At 36.4% G+C, this 23,081-nt stretch overlaps 1 protein-coding gene across 1 annotated transcript in view; it reads right to left on the reverse strand.

Annotated features, from left to right (window-relative positions):
• Positions 1–22,889, reverse strand: part of MAPK1 (mitogen-activated protein kinase 1) — an 82,402-nt gene extending 59,513 nt beyond the window's left edge. Inside the window, exon 1 of the mRNA XM_025044466.1 lies at positions 22,753–22,889. The gene's annotated coding sequence lies outside the window, so the exon portion shown is untranslated. The remainder of the gene's footprint in view (positions 1–22,752) is intronic.
• Between the last annotated feature and the right edge of the window lie 192 nt (positions 22,890–23,081).

The following is a 23,081-nucleotide window of genomic DNA, read 5'->3' on the forward strand; positions in this document are numbered from 1 at the left end:
TACACACATAACATATATATTTTTTTTTTTTTGCGTGAAATTACTCAAAAATTTCACGGCTCAAGTTACTGTGGAAATCTTATTTCTGAAATCAGTTCCTTTTCTTTTCTCCTCAATCTTGCCCTTGAGCAATAAATACATCTGTTCTCAAATACAGTAAAAAACCTAGACAGAGAAATACTGTCAGACAGTGGCTGCCCACAGATAACTCGCAACACTGACCAATAGCACATTCAGAATAACAGATGACCTCCAGGACAATCGCTGATGAAATTAATGTTTTTTACTTATTCCAGAAGACCTACTGAAGTGATAGTGACATAGTGTTTGAAGAAATAACCTTAAAACTACTCAAGTTTTATTTTCAATCAAGTTTTACAAAGGCCTAATCTTGAGTCTTGGAAGTCCTGATATCTGAATTCAAGTTCTTGCACTGTCACAACTCTGTGCTTATAACCTTGTGCAACTCTCTTAAGCTTGCTGTACCTCAGTATTCCTCTGTAAAATGTAAAGATTACCACTTATTTCTCACATATAGGGTTATGTGGAAAAATAAGTATGTGCAAACTCACATCATAAATCTAACGCAAATGCAAACAATATCATTACCAGCTAGAAGACAATAATTTTGCGAGTCTTAGCCCCAACAATCTTATCATTTAAAAATCATCAAATAATTTAACAGTATTAATTTTTCTTAATGTAAATGCTGCATTATTTTAATACTCCTTATAGTTTAATTAAATATAAAAATTATGATTTTTAAGACACAACTATATGAAACTTTAAAAGAGTTAAAGCTCTACCATAGAGTCTAAGTGACTTAGCTAAAGCCACCCAATGAGAGGGCTAGGATCAACCCTTGATCTTTTCTCTGAATTTTGTGTTCTTTCCATTACATAAAAATGTGCCCAAAAAGTCTTTCACAATAGAACTTTGGGAAATTTTAAATGAGAAATGATACAGAATGCCTCCTTTTTCAAAACCCAACAAAATAAACATGTTATAAACAAAGAACAAAGATAAGGCTCAACTGAAGAACACAGCAAGCAAAATTTAAAGGGCAACCCAGGAGCTGGGAGTGGTTACTAAGTACAAATCATAAAGGCCCAGGAGAAAAGGAGCAGGCTTGGCAGAGTCAAGTTTACAAGAATAGAGATGAAGACAGAACCCATCTTATTAACAACATTTAAAGTGCTACATATAAGTGGAATGCTAAATAAGAATAGACCAGAATACATACCACAGAACCATGACATATTGAAAGAATTTAAAACAAAAAAAGAATTTTGCAAACAGCAGAAACAGGATTAAAAAAAAAAAATTTGAGCCAAAAAATGTAAATTATAAGATGATAATTTATAAGATAATAATGACAGAAATCAAGCAGTTAAATAGACAGAAGACAATGAAGGTGAAATTATTAGAGCTGGAAAACAGATAAAAAAAGAATCTATAGTAATAGAGGCTCACGGAATGAGTTAAACTGTCTAGAAATTACAAAGAAAATAATCAAATAATATTTTTCTAATTTGAAATAAAACAAAAATCAAAATACATCATTGGCAAGAATAAAAAGACAAGAGTATGTCTACCAGAGTTAAACCTAAGATAACAGGCTCTGAAAAGGGAAGAATAACAAAGTTAAATAGCAAGGATTAAAAAAAAAAAAATCTTAGAGAAAGAGAACTAGAAGATGACACAGATTTGGGCACAACTAAGAAAATTAAAAATAAACAAACATGATCATTCTCCAAGTTGACTTTATGGAATCAATGCCAAAAGTAACTAATGACTCTGAAAAGTAAACCCTGACAACTTAACAAAATAGTAAAATGCATGTGGAAAGGATAAGAAGACTACAAAGGGTATATGCACACTCAGACAGAGCTCCACATCGGTAGCAGTTGGCTGCTAGGAGAGAACTGGGAAGTGACTGCTAAATGGGTGCAGGGTTTCTTTTTGGGATGCTGAAAATGTCCTGGAATTAGATTTCTCAAAAAAAGGGGAGGGGGTGGACAAGCACAATCTCATTTTTTAATAAATTCTTCTTTTTACAGATCACTATTTTAGGTAATAACCTGATATTAGAGATTCCCTTCACTCTGGAGAGCTAACAGCAACCAAGACAGGGCACAAGAGCCTGGGGCAAAGAGACAAACTAGCTCTCAGTTTTGGGGGTAGGGAAGGAGAGAAAAGACACCTTGATGATACTTTTTATCTTAGTCAATCCACTTCACCAGAGTAGAGACTTTAACAAGAACTTATGGCAGAAGCCCTGCTAAGAAATTAAAAAGTACACGTCTGGGGAAAAGAAGAGTAAATCTGTATTAATGCCAGGTAAAGTTAAAAATAAGCTAGACTAATGGAATAACTAGTTCCAGAAAGACCTAAGTAAATAACTGTAAGTTTAATATGAAAACTCATGTGAAATTAGACAAAACAATTAAAATATTGACAAAACCTAAATTATTAATATGGAATAAGATAAAATAAAGCATCTACATCCAGTGCTCTTCACAATAATTTCCACGCAGCTTAAAAGGCAACATTTAAAGGTTAAAAGCCTTCGTGTATTTCACCAATTCTGAAGCAATAAAAGAACACAGCAAATAACTAGTTTATGAATTTGATCACATTTTTAAAGCTTTCAGAAAATAAACATTAATATCCAGCTTCTAGTGCATAAATGGTCCAATAATTTGAATATAGTTCAAACGCCAGATAAGTGAGTAAAACTTAGAAAAAAGTTTAGCCTTACAAATAAACCAAAAACAAGGCACCTATAAGGGTCTATCTCATTCTATTCAATTATTAGTAAAAGAATAATACCTTGTTATCATAGCAAGAGGGAAGGGGCTGAGCAAAGAAGGACTTTTAAAGATTAACAGTAGCAGCATAAATTCAAATGCTGTTTCTGGAGAGCAATCTGGCCACATACTACAAAAGTTATACTTTTGACCTGGTCATCTCATTCTTGAATAATAGTTTCCAAGAAAATTATTCAAAGGGGGTGGGGTGGGGAGCCTGTTTACACTGAAAAGGTTTATAGCTGCATAACTTAAAAATAGTGAAAACTGAAGCAATCCAAATGCCCATCGAATGGCAAAGTTATAAAAACTACCAGATTTTAATAAAATTTAATGTTATGTTGACATTCCATGTTTGATTCATAGATACATGGAAAAGGGGGAAAATAGGACACAACAGTATGGTACAAACATTAAATAGGTTTAAGGGAGAAAAAAGGCCTTGCTGAGAGCAGGTCCAGCAGAGCAGAGGGAGCTGAAGGGCAAAATAGTGGGCAAGAACTGCAGGAGACAGAAGAAATGTCAGTGCCTGGAAGAGTACTGGAGGACTGGTCTTTTTTTTTTTTTTTAGGAGGTAGGAATTTGAATGAGGTCACCCAGAGAAATTGCGTGGAATGTGAGAGAGCCCAAGAACTAAGAACAAAGGGTCAAAGACTTGGAAAACCAGGTATGTTTCAGCAAAGTAGATGAAACTTTTTAAAAAGAAAATGGTTGATAACATCAAATCTCCAGAAAGATCAAAATCTTAGGTGAGTAGGAACACCTGTGGGGACCTTCAAGAAAAATCTGCCAACCCAGAAGGATCAAAATTGAGAAAGACTGTGCACATTAAGAAATGTGCACAGCATCAGCTCTGAGTGAAGTGCTGGGTCTGAAGTCTGGCTGCAGTGAGCACAAAAGGCAAGCTCAGGAGTGTCAGAAAGCAAAGGAGCAGTACAGACCACTCCAGAGAGAATCTGGCTGTACGGAGAGGAGCAAACGGTTCTTGTTCCCTCTTTCAGAATCTGAGGCAGAGCACAGAAAACTTCAAGACTAACACAATGAAAAAGTATTGGATAGAGTAACAGAAATGATGTTTTCAATAGGTGTTTTACAGCCAAAGGCTTGTTTTGTTGATTTAAAAAATCTTTCGTCATAAAACTGGCTAACACAACGTCAGAAAAATAAAAATATGATTTTTAAATAATTATTTTAAATAAAAAAAAAATACTGTACAAATCCCCAGTAACTTAGGAAGTTTCTAAGATCAGAAATAAGAAAAGGATGTCTGATCTCACCATTTCTCTTCAGCATTATACCTGAGGTTACAAGAGCAAGAAAAAGAAAGAAAAGGCATCCACAGTGGAAAAGTAGTAGTAAAAATATCTGTATTTGCAGATGACATAATCTTGTATATAGAAAATCCTAAGGAATCCAATTAAAAACTACCAGAACAAATGAGTTCAGTAAAGTAGCAGAATACAAGGTTACTATATAAAATACAATATATAAAATCAATTGTATGTATTTCCAATGAACAATCTAAAAACAAAATAAAAAAAATACCATCAAATACATAAAATACTTAGGAATAAATTTAACAATAGAAGTGTAAAACAAACTCTAAAAACTATAAAATATTGAAAAAAATTAAAGATTTAAATTATTGGAAAAACATCCTAGTTCTGATCAGGAGACGTCATAGTATTAAGACAGCAATAATTCTCAAATAGATCTAAAGAGTCAACACTCTATCACAATCCCAGCTGGATGCTTTGTAGAAGCTGGCAAGATGATCCTAAAATTCATATGGAAACTCAAGGGAACCAGAAAAACAAAGGAAGAACAAGGTTACAGGACTCATACTGTCTGATTTCAAAACATATTGCTAAGCAAGTAATCAAGACAGTGTAGTACTGACATAAGGACAGAGATAGAGCAGATGCCTTCCCTAACATCCAAAAGCCTAATTCCCTTTCCCTTGAAATACAATCCAGACTTACTGACTTACTTTTCACAAATAAAATGGGGTGAAAGTGATGCTATATGTCTTCTGAGGCTAGGTCATGAAAAGGTGCTTTCTCTGGGGAGACCCTGGCCAGCCACGATGTAGTGAAGTTACTCAAGCAGCCTACGAAGAGGCCTTCGTGGGGAGAAAAAGAGAGGCCCAGCACCATCCCTAACCTCACGCCCAGCAAAAATCAGCACCAGCCTGCCAGACATTTGAGTAGGATGTTCTGGAAGCAAGTACCCCAGCCTCAAGCAAGCCTTCAGATGTCTGCAGCCTGGCTGAAATCTTGGCTGCAACTTCATGAGACCCTGAGCCAGAACTGCCCAACTAGGCCCACTCCTCAATTCTTGACCCACAAAAAGTGTGAGATAACAAATGTTTATTGTTATTTTAAGTCATTAAGTTGTAGGGCATTTATTACATAGCAACAGATTAGTAATAACAGCAATGGAATGAGGTAAAACAAGATAATGGAAACCTGTAGATGTTATTTGGTCTGGAAAAGGAACGACGAGAGTATGAAGACTACTTAAAAACTTCTTCCTTCCAGAACTGGAGCATTAACGGCATTGCAAAGCAACAGGATCAGTTATAGAACAATGGGGAAAATCCTTTTCTAGGTTGTTAGCAGTATGCGTTAAAAACTAAACTAATTTTAAATTACAAACATGCGCAATGTAGATGGCTCTCACAATGTTGAATAAAAGTAACCAGACATAAAAGAATGCATACACTATGATTCCTTTTATATAAAGTACAAAACCAGGCAAACTAATCTACATGTGAGAAGTCAGGATATTGGCTACTCTGGTGGGTAAGGGGTGGGTAGTGACAGAAAGGGAAACACAAGGTGGGCTTCTAGAATGCCAACCATGTTTCTTGATCCGGGCACTAATTACTTAGGTATGTTCAGTTTGCGAAAACCACTAGGCTGAACAATTAAGATATGTGCACTTAGCTGTATGTATATTTCAATAAAACATTTTTTAAAACAGATAAAATGTTATTTATTATTGCTATTAGACATAATAACTGGACCTATAATTTTCTTCAGCTACAGGCCTCTCATTAACAAAAAAATTTTTTTGACTACCACAAAGCAATTTGGTAGTTTTATCAAATGCATTAAAACCATTAAAAAAATATCAAGTTCATACTAACTCCAGGAACAAAGAGAAGAATGCTTTCTATCTAGAATATTCTCTTTTGAGATCACATAGGAAAGAATGTACCTCTCTACCTCCACTCCCCACCCACAGATAAAGCAGGCTGGACTTTCTCCTACCCTCTGCTCCACTAAGTGATAATGGAGAACTTGACGGCAATGTTCACGTTCTCTACCCTCAGGGAGGCTATAAGCCCTGTCATCTGTGAGACTTATACCTGAGTTAAGTACAACTATGGGACAGCTGCTAAAGGTCCCATCACAAGGCTAAGGAAAATGGAAACTCTCCCAATCTGTGGGTTTATGAGTATCTGAGTATTTATAAAGTCTAATCTGAATAATTGGAAATTTTATCTTGAGGACTTTTTATTTATTTTTAAGCGAGGCAACCCTTGGTTGACCTCACAGATTGCAAGGACCTTGTCAGCTTACAATCCCTTTTTTTTTAAGCCTAAAAGCACCTGGTCTTCCTAGATCATCTCCCATCCAAGTACGAACCAGGCCCGACCCTGCTTAGCCTCTGAGATCAGATGGGATTGGGCTTGTTCAGGGTACCATGGCCGTAGACTCGTCAGGACTTTTAAAATTCCATTAAAAATCTAGGAAATAAAAATAAAATGTTCCTTAACTTTCAATGTTAACATCATTAATTCACTAATGATATTAAAACTATATGATCATTTGATTTAGAAAGTTCTTTTATAATTATCTAGAACAAAGGGCATACTTGGGAAAACACACCCGCACACATACACAGATGCTAAGTTGTAAACTCCCCACAGTACTTATTACAGGCTCCTCTGAGGTACGAGTTGTGGTCTTACTTATATTTTTCTGTTAGCAAGCACTATTTATTTATTCAACACACTATTTATTGAAAGAGTCACTCCCACTTTAGCTGCCAAATGTTCATGGCTGACTGACAGCACATCATACAGGGCACAAGACCCATCAAAACAAGCTTTCCATCTTATTCCCATTAGGATGCCTACTATTTAAAAAGCCCAGAAAATGTGTTGGCAAGGATATGGAGAAACTGAAAGCTTTGTGCACTGCTGGTGTGAACATAAAATGGTGCAGCTGCTTTGAAAAACAGTATGGTTGTTCCTCAAAAAAATTAAACATAAAATTACCATCTGATCTAGTAATTACACTTTTGGGTATCTATCTAAAAGAACTGAAAGCAGGGTCTTAGAGAGATATTTGTACATCTATGTTTACAGCAACATCATTAACAATAGCCAAGAGGTGGAAGCAATCCTAGTATCTATCCATCCTGCCATTTGCAACATAGATAAACCTGAGGACATTATGCTCACTTATTTGAGGTACCTAGAATAGTCAAATTCAGAGGTAAAAAGCAGAATGCTGGTTGCCAGGGGCTGAGAAGAGGAGAGAATGGAGAGCTGTTTAATGGGCAGAGTTTCAGTTTTGCAGGATGAAAAAGTTCCACAATAATGTGAATATATTTTACTGAACTGTACACTCAAAAATGGTTAAGATAGTAATTTTATGCCATGTGCATTTTATTGCCATTAAAAAATAATTTTAAAACCTCAAAACAAGCTCCACGAATTACCTACTTACACAGGTGTCCAAATTGTACTCCCGAGTCATTCATTTCAATGCTTTATTCTCTAGCCCCATATTGGAATGCAAGAAAAATTGCTCTCAGGATTCCATAATGATTTAGTCGATAGTCATTTCAATATTCAAAAGGCATGATCTCTGTTTCAAAGAGTGAAATGAGACTCTGAGAAGTTAAATGACATGCTCTAAGTCACACAGCTATTAGTGCCAGAGCTGAGATTTGAAATGCAGTTTCTAAATTGGTAAATGAGACATGTTCCCTGCTGCTCTTAAAGAGGCTTATAGTTTAGTGAGGAACTTTTTTCTTCCTTCATTCAGGTATTCTAATAATACAGGAAAGTGAATGTAAATGTGAGGAGAAAGTGAAAACTATGAAGGATAGCACAGAGCTAGCCTGGCTCAATGTACCATAACTGATACTATTATACCTGGCTAATGTGACAAACATTTGCTGAGAACCTGCTTACAACATGAAAGGAGTGTACTAGGTGCTGGGGATATGGCGGAGAACAAAGACCTTGTTCTCCAGAAGTAGGGCCAGTCCTTGGACTTTCAAGCACATAATAGCTATCCCAAACTTTGTTTATACTTTCCAGGCCTCTGATCCTTCATTTAATGCACTCCTGGAAGATGCTTGATCTTACCTTCTACTTGACTCAGAAGCTAAGGTCACTGGGCAAAAAAAATCCATACACTCAGTTTGGCATGACATCTGTGCCTAAAGCACCCTACTTTCTTCTCTTGAGCTAAGGGGGAAGACACCTCCTCTAATCTTCCTATCTGTAATCTCGTGATATGTACAACTGCTTCAGACAATGCAGGCGCTAGACAATTTGTGCAATGATTACATGTATTTAACGTTATTTTTAAAACAGTGTGTGTTTTACATATGTTTGAATACTTCAGAATAAAAATAAGAGGCAAGAAAATATAATACTCCAATAAATGTAGAAACGAGTAAAATTCCTAAAAACTATCAAGAAATAGAAAATGGAAAGTCATATAACCATTTTTAAAAGAATTTTGAATAACATATTTCCCAATAAAAACAAAAACAAAGAAACACCTAAACGAAGCAAAATATAAAAGCACCCAGGTCCAGACTGCTTTACAGGAAAGTTTTACCAAACTTTAAAGGAATCAATCATTCCAATTTTACAGAATTAGAAAAACAGAAAAGAAGGAACACTTCCTAATTAATTTTATAAAGGTGGTCTAATTTTGACACTAAAATCAGTGAAGAGTATGAGAAAGGAAAAATTACAGGCCAATTTCACTTATGGACACGATGAGAAAACCCTAGTTATTAGCAAACCAAATCCAGCAATATATAATAATAATACATCATGACCCAGTTGGGTTTAATCCCAGAAAAGAAAAACTGGTTTGGCATTAGAAAAATCTATTAATGTAATCTGAAATTTATATCAGATGAAAGGAGAAAAAGCACATAAAACTTCTACAGATGCAGTAAAAATCATCTGTGGAAATTCAATAATCATTCAGGATTAAAAAAACAAACAAACCTGTCTAACCTAAAAATAAAAGTCCTTTCAAAGTGAGAGGCAACAAGCATTTATTTGAGATCAATAAGAATAGTTATTCAAGATCCACTGATTCAGGCAGAATCACAGTGCTACAATTAGGAGACAAAGGCGATGATAATTAATGAAAAAGGGAAGAGGAACAATTAACATCAACAGAAGGAAGGCATTTCTATTGGTGCTGGTAATGTAACACAGTGATGCTAATTTTAAACAATGTTTTTAATTTTCAGTCCCATAGTCGTGTCAGTCTAGTAGCCATAATATCTGCTTTCTTTTTATCTTTGAAAAGTTCTTTGAAGCATAAGGTTGCTTTAGTCTCAGTCCAAAGGTTATTTTGCCCTGTTTAACATTCCAAAGATTTGAGGCATCAGACACGCAAGGCAGGTCCTCTGGCATGGCAGCTATGGTTCCATTTTAAAGTGGCTCCATTTATTATTTTTTTGACATCTCTGAAAAAACTTGAAAAGTAAAACAGAATAAGGAAAACTACACTAAAACTGATAGCCCTCTCATTCAGTCAGAGCTTTCCTTTTAACATCAGTCAGCAAAATAAAAGAAATCTAGTAACGCAAAGAAATAAAATGGTCATGATTTTCAATTAGACTTGTCCAAAAAGAATTTAAACATAAATTATTGAAATAAGAGTTTATTGAGGTTGAGACATAAAATCAATAAAAGTCAAATGCATTCTGTAAACCAGCTACAAAGAAATGCAAATTATAACAGCAACAACAAATGTAAGATATCAAGGAATAAATTTAATAAAAGATGTACAATTATAACAACACAAAACTTCACTGGAAAAACTAGGAAACAATGTGGAACTACCTAGTGAACATGCATATGCCCTACTACCCAGCAATTCTACCACAGGGGATGGGTATAAAGAAACTCTTGTATATCAGGAGAGATGTAAAAGGTTATTCTCGGAAAACAGCGTAATAACTAGAAACGACGCAAATGTCTATTAATACTAGAATGAATAAACTGTGGTATATTTATACATGATATTTATAAAGCAGTGAAAATAACTATATTCAAAAACATAATAATGATGAATAAAAAAAACTAGTTGAATACATTCCACTTATACAAAATTCAAAACCAGGAAACACTAAGTACTATATTAAGAATAATCACATAAGGGAATACGCGTGAAGGTGCCTAATAGATAATAAGCTCTCAAAGAAATAGTAGTTATAGTGATTGTGGAGAACAATCTGGAGGGGCAAGAAAATGATGGCACAGAGACCAGATAGAAACCAAAGTGGAAGTTAACACAAAAAAAGCATCAAGCCAACGGTGTCATGGGGGAAGTTCTACCACTTACGATAACGTAGTCCCAATGCTATCTCAGAACACAGAAAAAGAAAAAACTTCCAAATTCACTTTATAAAGTAAGTTTAACAGTTAACCCAAAATCTGACAAAGACTGCACAAAACAATATACTATAGATTACTATCACTTGTGAATACCAATAAAAAAATCTTCAAATATTAGCTGAGAATCCAACAGCACATTATAAAAAAGAATACAACATAACCAAGCAGAATTTATTCCAAGAATGTAAAGGAGTTCAATAAGAAATTCCATTAATGTGATCCTCATAATAATGCTGAGAGAAAAATCATATGATCATCTCCATGGAAATAGAAAGGACATTTGACAAAATTCACTCTTTTATGTTAAAAACAAACAAAATAGAAGGGATGAAAATTTCCTAGAGTAAATAAAATACACCTCAGCCCAATGTCAGAATTTTACCTAATAGGGAAATACTAGAAGCTTTCCTGATGAAGTCAGAAACCATGTGAGGCCAAAATATTTTCCAATTTACATTTTTATAGGTAAGTATTAAATCCTAGGATGCTAGACATTTACCAGTTCTCGAACGCTACATTCTGCCCGCTGAGTATCTAGAAGCATTCTTAAAAGTTTCTATAAAACTTTGGCCTTCTTACGACTAATTCTGTCTTAGACTGTTTTCGTGGCAGGAAATAAATGGCTCTTCCTAGCAGTTATGACAGAGTGGACAGGGAATCACAAATGTCTTTTTTCCAGCTCTCTATGTATTAAAAAAAGAATTTACAAGAGTCCTAAAGAATATCACTTTTGTCATCACTTGAATGGTAAAGGATCAGAGGTGCCCTGAAAGAATGCTTGAGAACATCAGCAAAACAATATGACAGCCAGAATGGCTCAATGAGGGGATGAAAGACAATGTTAGATTTATCTAGCATTACTACTGACTGGTTTTTCACTGGTCTGAAACATAACATTAAATATTTTTATATGCCTATATAAATATTTATCTTACAGTAAAAATTAACTTATGGGAAAGGATTACACTGATCCTAAAAAAAAAAAAAAAAAAAAGCCATCTGCTTCAATCAGGGAAAAGAAAAAATAATATAAATATTTATCTTACAGTAAAAATTAACTTATGGGAAAGGATTACACTGATCCTAAAAAAAAAAAAAAAAAAAAGGCATCTGCTTCAATCATGGAACAGAAACAATAATGATTTAATGAGAGAAATATAAGTTTATTTGAGGATTCAGCATGGCTAAACTGAAAAGGAAACAAAAATTTCAAATAAACTCCAAAACTAAACATTTTCACATTTCTATTAAAGCAATAAACTACAGTACCCTGAACTTAGGTACTGACTCAAGATAAATTTTTGTGACCAAGTTAAATTCTGTAGGTTTTATTCTTTACTTCGGAAACCTGACCTGTGTTCAGTGGCAATTCAGATATTAACTGGGGAAGTGTTTTGTTTTTGCCTTCTTTTCTTGAGCTGTAGAGCTAAAACTATTTCTTCTATAAATAAGATTACACCAAGTTTTTTTTTTTCAGAATTACTTTTAATCATTTTTAAGTATTTCCACATCTCTGCAACTCTACATTTTCATTACACTTTTGTTCCCAATGACAATATGACAGATTAATATTAATTTCAGTCACTAGGTTAAAACCTTATGTGAATAATATGATCGCTCAAGGTAAATTAGTAAGTACTCTCATATAGTATATTAGTCTCAACCTTACCTTTTAGAGCATAAAAAATAGTCATTTTCTTCAAGGGTTTACTTTTGGGCTTTTAACATTAAAGTAAATCATTTTAACATTAAAGTAAATCAGTTTTTAACAGGAAGTTTTCCGATTTTGTTATATCTCAGTTATGATCATTCAGAGGTTTCTCAGGTAAACTACACTAAAATAGACAGTTTGCTAGTAATGTGGGAAACAATCCATACATAAGTTCTCTTCATATATGTATGTATATAAGTGTGCTAATTTCATGTAATGTTACTGAGAGCAGTGCCATCAGAGCTGCAAGGGACTGTAGACATTATTCTAATATCCTAATTTTACAGATGAGAAAAACTAAAACCTGCAGAAGCAAAGTGACTACCGCAAACCCATACAATGTATCAATGATGGCAGGGACCAAGACTCAGGTCCCCTGACTCCCAGGCCAGTGCTCTTTCACTTGGCTGAAAGATCTCTCACAGCTTCCCCCAAACTTCTACACACAAGTATCTTCCTGAGACTCACTCTTTAGTAAAAAAGAACCAAATCTCAAACTACAGAAAAATTGTAAACACAGGTCATCAAACTTTTACTCTCTGAAGTATCTTAGAGTCTAAGTTCACCAGTATGATGCCTCATTATCCTTTAATACTTCAGAGTTTATTTCCTACAAACAAAACCATTCTCTTATATAATCAAAACGCAGCCATCAAAATTGTTATCATCGATACATTACTACATCTAATCTTCAAACCCCATTCTATTGTGCCAATTCAGAATCATGGATTGCATTTAGTAGTCGCATCTCTTTAGACTCCTTCAGTCTGGAACAATTTCTCAGTCTTTTCCTAACTTTCATGACCTTGACATTTTTGAAGATCACAGGCTAGTTATTTTGTAGAATATCCCTAAACTTGGGTTTGTCTGGTGTTGCCTCATGATTAGATTTGGTTTATGCTTCAAATTCTTGACTGTCCCTATTCTAAAGGAAAACCTAGAGAATGCTGAACTATATATATATCAAAATTGAATGAGAGAATTTTTTAAATGAGCAAAAGATATGAACAGACACTTCACCAGACAAGATATACAACTGGTTAATAAGCACATAAAAAGATGCTCATCATCATTAGTCATGAAGCAAATGCAAAGTGAAACTCACTAGATGAGATATAATTAAAAAGACTGACTAAACCAAATGTTTGGTAAGAAGGTGAAGAACAGAATGGTTCATACAATGCTGATGGAAATGTAACATGGTGCAACTACTTTGGAAAATAGTTTCTGGTTTCTTAAAAAGTTAAAACACCAATTTTCAAAAGTGTCAAGGCATTAAAGCCAAAGAGAGTCTGAAGAGCTGCTTCAGAGAGTTCCTGTTTGGTAAAAATATACACTGACGTGTTTTGGTGCTATGAGGCATGGTTATAAGCCAAATTTACTCTCAAATAATTCAGCAAAAAAACTTTGCATGGTCCTTGCAATATTCCCACATGTTTAAAAAAATGTGTTAAATGTGTAGCATTAAAAATGTTTTGTCACAGTAAAAAGCACTCCCCTTTCTACTCTAAAACTCTTACTCCATTTTAATTTTCTTCATAGACTACTTATCAGTAAATGAAATGTTAAGTGCGTGTGATAGTCTACTTTCTCCACTGAAAAGTAAGCTCCTAAAGGACAGGGACTATGCTCATCACACTCAGTTCCTAAAATAGTGGCTAGTACATAGGGTATTTATATTTGTTCAAAAAATTGGTTACAGTTTAAAATAAAATTCTACCATCCCCTCCCCCCAAAACACACACATATCACTTATATTATGACCCAGAAACTCTAGTCCTAAGTACCCAAGAAAAATGAAAACATATATCCACACAAGAATTTAAAGATGAATGTTCAGAACTAGCAGTATTCTTCATAATAGACAAAAATTGGAAAAATTCCAAATGTCCATAATCTGGTATAGCCATCCAACAATTACTATTTAATGACAAAAAGCAACAAACTACAGATCTTGGCAACAACATGGATGAATCTCAAAACATAAGTGAAGAAAACACCAGATACAAAAAACTGTATCTGCCATGATTCCATTTTCATGAAAGTTCCAGAACAGGCAAAATAGAAAACAGATTAGGGGTTGCCTGAGGGTGGGAGTAGGAGTGGGAATTGACTGCAAATGATAGAGGAAACTTTTTGGAATGATGTTGATGTTCTAAAACTTGACTGTGGTGATGGCTGCACAACTTTGTAAATTTACTAAATATCATTAAACTGAACACTTAAAATGTTATGAGTTTTATACTTTGTCAATAGGGCTGTTTTAAAATAAAAGGCAGAAAGCTAAAGACAGCCTCTTTTTGTTTGCTGTTTAATTTTTTTAAACAAAAGTCAGTATTATAGTATAAAGGGGTGAAGGAGCCTTTACTTTATAAGGGGAATGGGCATTTTAAAATGGCTTGTCAAACCAAATTAAGGTCCGAACTGCAAAATGTGGGATTCTGATAACTGGTAGGAGCTGCTTCCTGCAATTCTCTACATTTGCCTGGCCCCTCAACTTGGCCTAAAAGAGATTTTTTGGAATCTGCATTAGACTCTACATAAGCCATTCCTGCAGCACTTGGACCTGGGCTTGGAAACCATACACATCAATGCTAGGAATTAAAATAGCATTGCAAATTAGAGCAACAAAGTTTGAATCTGTGTAAAGGATACTGACTGGCTGAGAAACTACTGACTTTCTTGGTTAGTAAGCCCCATCAACTTTTTAATTTGTGAACCAGTTTTATTTCTTACAATAGAATTCTTAAATGGGGGAACAATTAGGATATGGCTTCAAATTCTCAGTAATTATTTTAGGGGATATATATAAGAAAAAATAAAACAAATATCACCTGCTTACTACAGAAATTGCTTATAATATAAAGAATAATCCACTTAAAGTTTTGTGCATAAACCGCCTTTTTAAATTTCCTAAATGAAAAAAAAAAACTGGGAGGGCCATTTAAAATGAAATGACATATCAATAGATTGAAAAAGTATTTTAGACCTGTATTTGTGATAAGTGTTATAAAGAGAAATAACTTAAAGCCAGAGTCCTGAGGAAGCCTTTCTAATCCTCTCAGGCCACTCCCATTCAGACAGTAAGGTCCCTAAGGTGTTTTGTTCACTTACGTATCTCGGCACAACTAGAATGTGCCTAGTACACATGCTACTTGTTGAATTAATTAGTGACTGGAAAGCCCAGCGGAGTTAGCTGCTCTGTCCAGAATGATCTCATAAGTGTTCTCACCATGTTACACAGTAATTTATTTCCTTATCAGCCTGTCCCCAATACCACACCACGACATTCGTGAGGGAGGGCAGGAACATGGCCCAGGGCCTGGCACAGAAGCAGCTCTCTGACTGTTAAGTCAAAATATGGGAGAGTGAGTTACCCAAGATCACACAATTAGAACTCGACATACAACTTGTGTGACCCAAGTCTAATTATTTTTATTTCTGCATGTTGTGCTTTACACTCTAAGAAGATATTCTGAGAGACTGAGGTAAGGTCTGAGAGACTGAGGTAAGGGAGGATCAGGTTGTGCCAGGCCCATTTAATTCAAGGGAATAACAACAATTAGAGCATTGACCAGATATTGGTGCTCTCAGCATTTCCCCTACATATCTCACTTAATCCTTACAACACTGAGGTGTGTACCACTATTCCCTTTCTACAGGTGAGGAAAACGAGGTTCAAGTCACATATAAGTGGTCAAAGTCCATGCTCAGACCCATTCCATTGTACACACTCATAAAAAGAATATACAACTCTGGAGTGAGCCCTGTGGCCAGGTTGCAGAATGCTGGCCTCAGACAATCTGGTCAAAAAGTCACTTAGTGAGTTGTGGGTTCTTAGGTGTTTACTGTTAGGTTACATAACTCACATATATGTCACGTTATATATGTATCAAATACTAAATTTTAAAGATGCCATCCAGTTTACCTGTCACCCCCATACTGCCAGAGACAGGAAGGCAGAAGAGCCCTAAAAGCAGCCCAAAGCCCTTCTCCTGCCTCAACTACTTCTCCTTCTCCTCTCCTCCCCTCCTTCCCCACAGGGGACGGTCCCAGCCTGGACAAGACCAGGGAACCTTGACATTTCTCTTTCTAGACCAGCATCAAGAACTTTAACTTGGCAAGTCAGTTGTAAACAAGAGACATCTTTTGACCACAACCCCAACTCCACTGCTCATACCTTAGAGATGTCCGGCCTTATCAAATGACCCCACCTTAGGCCTCAGCTGACTGGACCAGAGGTGGACACTATCCCACGCGAATCTTGATTCTCCTCCAAAAATTGGATTCATAGTGCTCTCAGCCTCTGGTTGTCAATGAACTGAAGACAAATACCTTGGGGAAGTTAGGGTCAGCTCTCTTGTGCCAAGTGCATGGGGAAGTGGTGAAAGAGCAAAGAAAAAACCCCCAGCTCTGTAGGGATGTAGGGTGCAAGATTTTGTAAATGTAACGAGGGAGAAAGGTAGATGTCTTGATCTATTTTCTGGTTCCTGGTTGCAACCAGACCTGAAGCTTTAACTGCACTTTCTATCCCTGTGGTGCCATGAGAAAGATCCCTTGATCTTTACCATAAACTCCTCAATATCTACAATCCATTTTCCACAAGGTTGTGCCTGAAACACTCCAACACTCTCCCTTTCACTCAATTAGCTCCAAGTCATTCTCCAGGTCCCAACTTAAGCACCACTTCCTCCAGGAAATCCTCTTAGACTACTCCTCAAACTATCTTAGTCTGCCTTTTATACCCTCTGGTAGCACCCTGCACCTCATTATACTCAGTAAGTGTTATTACTTTTCCTGTTAGACTGTAAATACCAGAGTAAAAACCACTTACTCAGTTCAAAACCACTTATTCGATCCTACCACTTAGCACATAGGTCAGGTCCATGCTTAATAACATTAGTAAACGAATGAATATCAAGAAACTTAGTAGAGGTAAGGAAGAGAAATGAGAAGAAATCAACATTACCTTCCTGCAAAAACTAAATTGTTTTGACCCTCACACCTTCAAGTTTTTCCTTCTTCCACAGGCCCAAGCTGCCTATAATAATCATCATTTTATAATTTGGTGCCAATTGAGGAACTCAGGCTGTAGGAACTATGTTTCAAGGTAGCTTGGTTTAACAGAGAAAAGTCTATAGTAGTTTAAAAAAATCATAGGTTTTGGGGTCTAGACAAATCTGTTCTCCTATGTATTTATTCGTTATGAACCTTGACCAAGTTACCTAAGATCTGGTTTCCTTTTCTGTAAAGTGAAAAAAATAATATATTAAGGACGAGGATGAGAATGAATTTTACACCATAGCACCTAAAGCAAGGCAGGTTTGCAACAAATGTCAGTCAGTCATGGCATATTTTATGCAGACTCCTACCTTTACACACCACTTTGCCAGCTCCTCCTGGGTTTAGAATCCAAATCCCACTCTAAGACTAAGAAAATCTGAGCGGGACCTTGGAAAACATCCATCCTGTTGGCTTTCCAATATGCAGGAACCCCAAGAAGTGAATGAGAAAAGAGAAGCTAAAAGGGAGAAAAAGCATCTCAAGAGTTAGGCGGGTGGGTGGATGGAATAGGCTGGATGCAGTGTGAAGTAGCTCTGGGTGTTTACTGGAGAATCCCCCCCCCCTTTTTTTTTACTTGGTACATTAATGTACATTAATATGAGCAAGGTGAGAAATAAATTATATATGGTTCCTTGGTAGACTCAACTCGGATGCTTTTCATAAAAATCTTTTTATAAATACTTGAGAATTGAGAATATGCAAATTAAATTCATGGGAATGGTGTATCAGTTATAGCTAAGCACCAGGAGCACATTATCAGGGATGTTATAAATATCAAAATTAATTCTTTTCTGAGTTTTATTTGCACGCAAAACTCTGCTAGGAAGCACTGGATTTTCTGTTGCTCACATAAGTTGGTCTCCTCACATCTTTGAGCTCCAAAAAGTGTACAAGGGACTACTTTAGTAAAAACTGAATTAACAGTTAACAAGCAAAATTAAGACTCTGAATCCAGATCTGTTCCCAGGTCTGGAGCTTTTATAGATGAGACATACTACTGCTGGTCCTGCCTTTCAAACAAGTGGTGCAAATAACCTAGCAGAGTTCCAAGGAGGGAGGGAGTGCTACGGCAGAGAGTAATGAGGGCAAGTTTATGGAGGAGATGAGCCTTAGAGGAAAGAAGGCAGGACTTGAATAGGGCCCAGTGTTTCTGGGGTTGGGGGTGGGGCACAGATTGGAGGGATGTTTTACTAGCATCTTGACAGGATGATTCTCCAGCGGAGGGACTGTACCATGCACTGTAAGTTGTATAGCATGCCTGCCTCCACCAGACATACTCCCCTCAAAGGCCAATAACAACCCCCAATCAATGTAACGACAAGAAAAAGACCACATACACTTTTAAAAAACACACCCAGAGTACTCCTAGATAAGCAGAAAGAAAAGGAGTAAGCACAATGAGTAGAAAACATGAGACAAAAAGGAGAACACAATTCACAAAATTTGATGAGGAAATGGCAGAGAGTGCCATCCTTCAATGACTCTCACCTACAAAATCAAGTCTGAACTCCTTAGTAAACAATGTGATTCAGTATTTGGCCCTGTTCATCCCAGCTGTCTCAACTACAGCTTTCTCCTTAAGGCACTCTATACTCCTGATCTGATGTGCTGTTTTCGAATTTCTGTGCCTTTGCATGTCCATTTTGCTCTACCTAGAATGTACTTCTCAAAGCAAACTCCTAGTCATACATCAACCCTCAGCTCAAAAGTCTGTGAAATCATACAAAGACAGCCCCACGGCACTCAGGTCTCTTTTTTTCCTCACAGCATTTCACATATTCCTTCTGTACAGCACTGATATTACCCAACTCCATCCCACAATTTGTTCTAAGGGATCATGTGAATCCTGGCACATAAAAGGTGCTTAATAAATGTCTTCTGAGTGAACGACTTAGTTTTTAAAAAGACTAAAGAGTGACAGAAGCATAAGCAGACAACGGCTATTTTCTCTTATTGAAAGCACATATTTTTTCAACTCAACTCTTTGGTTGAGTGTCACTCAGGAACCAGACAGACTGGGACGCTCTCACGTCCTAGCTGTGTGTCCTTGGGAAGGTTAAATAACCTCTCTGTATCTTGTTTCCTCACTTACAAAGTAACCACCTTGGGAGTGTGGTTATGAGGATTAACTAATGCATGTTAAAAAAAAAAAAAAACACAACAGAAAATGCTGACTAAATGATAGTTCTACTAGCCTGTCATAATCACAAAAACCTTAATAAGACAGGATATTGTACCATGAGGAATATGATCACAATAAAATTTTGGTTGGAACCATCTGTTTTTTAGGAGTTGAAAATCAACAAATACAATAGCTTGTCTAATATTCAGTACCAATCCCTTAGTGACCACTATCTCCCTTGGCTCCTTTGATAATATGTACTCCTGTTCTCTAGTCTCTGACCACACTTCCTCTGTTGTCTTCAGTTGCTTGCCCACTATTGACATATAGTCAGACATTCCTTGGCTCTGTTCTGACATATGTTTTCTCATCTTGTCCACTTCAATTAGTATCTCTAGGGAGATGACATTATAACCTCTCAGTTACATTCAAAAAGTGTTTCAAACTTATCCAATGATCAACATACAGTTTTAATTTCTCCTCTCATGCCCTTATTTCTTTTTTCCTGATTCTTATACATCTCACTAGTCCTCAGGTTCCTCTTCCTTTGCCTACCTCTTAAAATATTTGCCAGAGTTACCGCTTTGGTCTATTTATTCTACTTCAGTGGCTCTTAACTTTTTTGGGATAATGAATCCCTTTGAAAATCTACTGAATGCTATGGATTGTCTACTAAACAGATGGACATAAACATCTGCTTGCAATTTCACCTAACCAATAATCTCAAATAAGAATCTGTGCTCATCCATGCAAGACTACCACTTACACAAATTTCCATCTCCAGGTTCTACTTCCCTGTTATAAATTTCAAGATGCCTTCTGGTTATAGCTTAAATGGCCTACAGGCACCACAAACTTAATACGAAACACAGTTCACTATTTCTCCCTAACAAACCTGCTCTGCCTACAGTATTCCTCCTCGATAATGGCACAATCTTCCAGGCTCCTAAGCTACAAGCCCTGGAATTAACAATTATGCTCACACCCAATCAACCACAAAACCCTGTCTCAGAAATCCCTCTAGAATTCAAATCCCACCTCTCAGCCTCCTTACTCTTTAAGATCACATCATTTCCTTCTTCCCATACTTATCATGATTATTAAGTCTTCTATTACTTTTCTAACAAGAGTCCATTACTAATTCTAGCTTTATAAAGCCTCCATTTGCTACCTTCCACTGCCACTATATTACTTCACCTCTAGTTACAACAGCTTGATTCCCCTACCTCAGTTTTTTTCTTATCATTTTCACCATGTTGATTATCCTCCAACATTTCAAAACTAACCAGATGACTGCCTTTTCACAAACACTGAAGTTTCTCCACTGCACAAATATACAATGAAACTCAATTTTGCCTTTAGAGTCCTCTAGTTTGGCACCTAAGTACTTATCCAGGATTAGATTCCACAGCTCACACTGTCTCTTGTGCCTATTATCTGTCTATCAAATTCACACCCACTCTTAAAGGCCTAATTCAAACTCCATTCTTCATCTTTCATATCATCCACATAATGATTAGGAAAGAACTGTGCACAGAAAAGGCAAAATTCCTAATGAACTAATTCAGGAAATGAAAAAACAATGCCTGAATATCCTTAAATCTTTCTGGAAGCATCACGTTTTAAAAAATGTTGCTATTCAAATATTAACATTTCCATGAAGAAGCCCTCCATGAAATCAGCACTGTTAATCAATATCTATTAAATGCTAATGTACAATGTAGCATTAAATCATTATTTTTTTAATTAAGTTTACTGGGGTAACGTTGGTTAATATAATCATATAATTTTCAGGTGTACATTATCATTTGACATCTGTATATTCTATTGTGTGTTCATCACCCAAAGTCCAGTTTCCTTCAGCTACCTTAAATTCTTACTAGAGTATATCATCAACCTGAAGATAGAAAACGATAATCTAGACCCAGGATTCTAATTCCAATTGTATCTATAATTTGGATTCATTTAGGAAAGGAAAATTACTTTGGCATTTCACCTGATAGAGACTTAGAAAGTCTAAAGCAATGACAGAAATAGTTATCAGATCCAAATCATCTTCAGACTAGTAAAAATCCTATCAAATAAGGAAAAAAATCTTCAAATGAAATGTCCTAAACCTAAGATTTTTTCAGTCCATATTTTAGATGTTAATTTTTTTAAAAGACCCGAAGGATGTGAGGGCAACTGGAAGATATGTTTACTGGCATATTTAACCATAAGGTGCAACAGCAATCGGATGTATGTAAGAGAAGTGATACTGCAAGCAGTACTTTCTCTGTTACTTTCTAGGGCTTTTATTTCTTTTAGGCCTGACCTAATTTCTCTGTTGGCTCCTAAGCCTCTGTGTTCACGTTAATTTTCACAGTTGTATGCTGTGAAGCGTTTGCTCCTGAAGAGAATGAGAAAACTCAAGATTCAAGTAGTCTTTTTTTTAAAAAAAGAATTCTAAGTAGTCTATCTAGCTAATACACTTGGTAAAATATGCCCTCTATGATATTTCTAAAAATATGACCATTTAAATTTTAATATATGTCTGAAATAGATTTGCTTACAATAGTAAAATGTGCTAAAATCTAAAATTATTAGTAACACTATTCCATAGTAGGGTGTAATGGAAAGAGCTGCAGCATTTGAATTAGGATTTCATTCTACAATCTCAAGTCTGACTCTTTAGCTGTTTGACCTAGGAATTGGCTCCACCTCAAAATACCTTCTCACCTGAAAAAGGGTTATCACCACCTTTCCCTCCCCTCCCTCCAAGTGGCTGTTCAAATAAAATGAGAAAGGGGACCTAGCACAGTACCTGCCACGAAGTGTTCAATAAACATTAGTATACTTCCTTCATTCAACATAAAAGACACAGTCACAAGAAAATTTAAGTGTAAGGGAGTCCACACCGGCATAAAACGCTACAGCTAGCTGATTCTAATAAAAATATCTGGATTAATGAGGGAGCCTACATGTGACTCTGCAAGACCCCCACTGAGGCTGCATATATATTGACAACTAATACATTAACAGGAAAAGACCACAGTAATTCTGCTATATAACGTCTGGACACATTTACGCTGGTAAGAGAGCTCACTCGGGGTAAAGAAAAAAAATGTCAAATTAGGCCCAACTCCAAACGACTCTTTAATAAATCAGGAGAGCGATGCTGGATTATCCTTCATGAAACTCAAACAGTAGGATATTAAAATCCATTTAAAGACTTCAAGATTGAAATATTCCACAACTAACACTGGTGTCACTAATGCTTTTTAGAAAGCCTGCTCAGGAGAGTACCATTAGCACCGAGATGTTTAATGAAAGCCGTTTGTGGAAAACAGGCAAGAGGAGGAAAACATTATCATTTCGCTGTTCTACATACAAGATGAAGCGAACCGCGCAGACGATCACAGCTATCGCCACCAACGACAGGCATCCGAAGGAATTCCGGCTTTATCATCAGATGTCAAAAAGAAGACCACCATGCTGGTAAATTGGGGGGGGGGAGGGGCGGGAGGGGAGAGTTTTCGTTCCCTTCCGGGGGGTCCTGGATCTAAAATCCGCGGTGCGCCCGGGTCCGGGGAACCTTGAGTCCTGGCCTCCGCCCCCCGCGCCCCTCCCCGCAGCTTGCAAGGGCCCGCCAGCGAAGTGCAGCGAGCTACATTCAAACCTCGACCAGCCCCGGGGCCCCGCCCGAAGCCCCAGGCCCGG

The sequence above is a fragment of the Pteropus alecto genome, unplaced genomic scaffold (assembly GCF_000325575.1).
Source record: "Pteropus alecto unplaced genomic scaffold, ASM32557v1 scaffold113, whole genome shotgun sequence".
Classification (NCBI taxonomy): domain Eukaryota; kingdom Metazoa; phylum Chordata; class Mammalia; order Chiroptera; family Pteropodidae; genus Pteropus; species Pteropus alecto.